This window comes from Aegilops tauschii, chromosome 7 (genome assembly GCF_002575655.3).
Source record: "Aegilops tauschii subsp. strangulata cultivar AL8/78 chromosome 7, Aet v6.0, whole genome shotgun sequence".
Classification (NCBI taxonomy): domain Eukaryota; kingdom Viridiplantae; phylum Streptophyta; class Magnoliopsida; order Poales; family Poaceae; genus Aegilops; species Aegilops tauschii.
Genome location: NC_053041.3, coordinates 128,977,234 through 128,979,254, shown reverse-complemented (window position 1 = coordinate 128,979,254; position 2,021 = coordinate 128,977,234). Strand labels below are relative to the sequence as shown.

Sequence of the window (2,021 nt, the reverse complement as noted above, 5' to 3'; positions counted from 1 at the left end):
GGGATTTGAAGGTGATGGTTCATTTACGACGAGCCCTACAACCTTAAGGTTTAAAACAGACTTCACTCCTTCCGATTGCCCTGCGTTAAAAGCTGTATGTTGGCTTTGAGCCTCCTTTCCTTTGAGGAAGGGCCGAGTGCGTATGCGTAGTGGAAACTAGTATGAAGCACCATTTGGAACTGTGACCCGACGAATTTGAAGCATTATTTTATTCAATTCGTTCTATACTAGCAAGGCTGTAATGTGTACCGCAACACCATTTGAATTAGTTCTGGAACGTCATTGATTAAATTTGGTACAGATTTTTCTTTGAACGTAAAATTTGCTGCATACTTTGTTACATCAAGAACGCGCTTACAAACTTGGTTGGGGAGGTGATGATATCAGTCTAGAAACGCTCGTTCGTGGCCCTAGGCTATTGGGTTACTCATCAACTTTTTGTTTTGTTTTTCTAAAAAAATCAACTTTTTGTTTTTTAGGTGGGAAAACACGTCTTTTGTTGATCCGTTGTGAAACAGTCCACGAAAGTCAAAGGCTGGCATCGGCCATCACCAAAATTTACCAGACCACACCATAAAAACACACACGCTGTATATACTGGGTAATTCTACAAAAAACGTATATACTGGTGTTGGAATTCTTTTTAGGTAAGAGTGTTGGGAGTTGGAATCAGGTATGGTTTCACTGTTTCTATACTACTATTAAACAAGCAAACATATTCATCGCTAAACGCACTCAGCCTAATCTACACATAACAACCCGACCAATTACAGCCTCACGTTCAAAGTCATTTAATTTCATCTAACCGTTCAGATTACACTAACCATCAGCCAAGAGTGCGTTTATCAATTTTCCCTGGCGGACGATTACTCTGCCGAACCGATGTCCCCCCACACCCGCACAAGTAGGAAAAGAAGGTGGAATCATAAAAGGAAACAAACACATCCTGGCTTCCTGATGAGGGGCGCGAGGGCCGCGGAAAACGCGAAGACAACCAACCCTCATCCGGCGCATCTGAGAGCAGGTCGCCGCCCCGGCCGATCCACTTCTACCGTACGCGAGAGCAGGCCGCCGTCCTCGCCGCTCCTCCGACGGAGGCAATTGCAGGACACCGCCCCTGCCGCTGCTCCTCTGCTTCCCCATGTAGGCCGCTGATCCTCTTCCCACGGACGCGAGCGCAGGCCGACGCCCCCGCCGGTCCCTTTCTAACGAACTTAAGAGCAGGCCGCTACCCCCGCCGCTCCTCCTCCAACGGATGCGAGAGCAGGCCGCCGCCCCGCTGCTCCTCCTCTGCTACCCCAGGTACGTGGCCGCCGAACAGACAACACGGCCGCCGCCCGCCGCTCCTCATCGTCTTCACCCACGAAGATGCTACTAATTAAGGTGGCTTAGCGCTCTGCGGGTCGATTGATTTGTAGGAATGGAATTCATAGGATTTTTAATGGTTTGTTAGCGCTCTATTTTGGAGAAAATTTCTGTCAATGTCTGATTCAAATTCTTGTGGTTCTGGCAGTGTCAACGGAATAGAGGAACGCAGCGGAAGGAGCATCAGGAACGCGGTTGCGGCGCCGGCGAAGGTCGGAAAAGAGATGGGTGGGTTCTCGCCAAGTTTCTGCGGCTCATGGTGTTCATCCAACTCCCTAGAACAACTAGAAGATGAGTTACCACGACTTCTACATCAAAGGTTGGATCTTTAGTAGTTTGTTGGTGGGTGTGCCTACTTATTAATTTGATTTGATAAGTCAACCTGAGGAACTGCAGATTGGGTGTGAATGAAGTTGTTAATATCATTTCGTTCGTGTGTACTTGTGTACTAATGATAGCTGCTGCGTTTGTCTGTGAGAGCTGCTGCGTTGTATAAGGCCGACGTGCACCAATGTAAACTTTAGGTGAAGCTTACAACACGGCGAGGGATAGCCTTGATTTCTGCATGAGTAATGCACCTGTAATGTTTCATGTTGTGTTCCTGGACTGCCAACATTACAGAATGATAAGCATTATGAATCAGATTTTTCTCCGCA

General features: G+C 47.6%; 1 long non-coding RNA gene across 1 annotated transcript; it reads left to right on the top strand.

Moving 5' to 3' along the window:
• The first annotated feature begins 956 nt into the window (after positions 1-956).
• LOC120969584 (uncharacterized) lies at positions 957-2,021 on the top strand. Its single transcript, XR_005763908.3, has 2 exons — positions 957-1,302; positions 1,514-2,021. It is a non-coding gene; the product is annotated as an uncharacterized lncRNA (long non-coding RNA).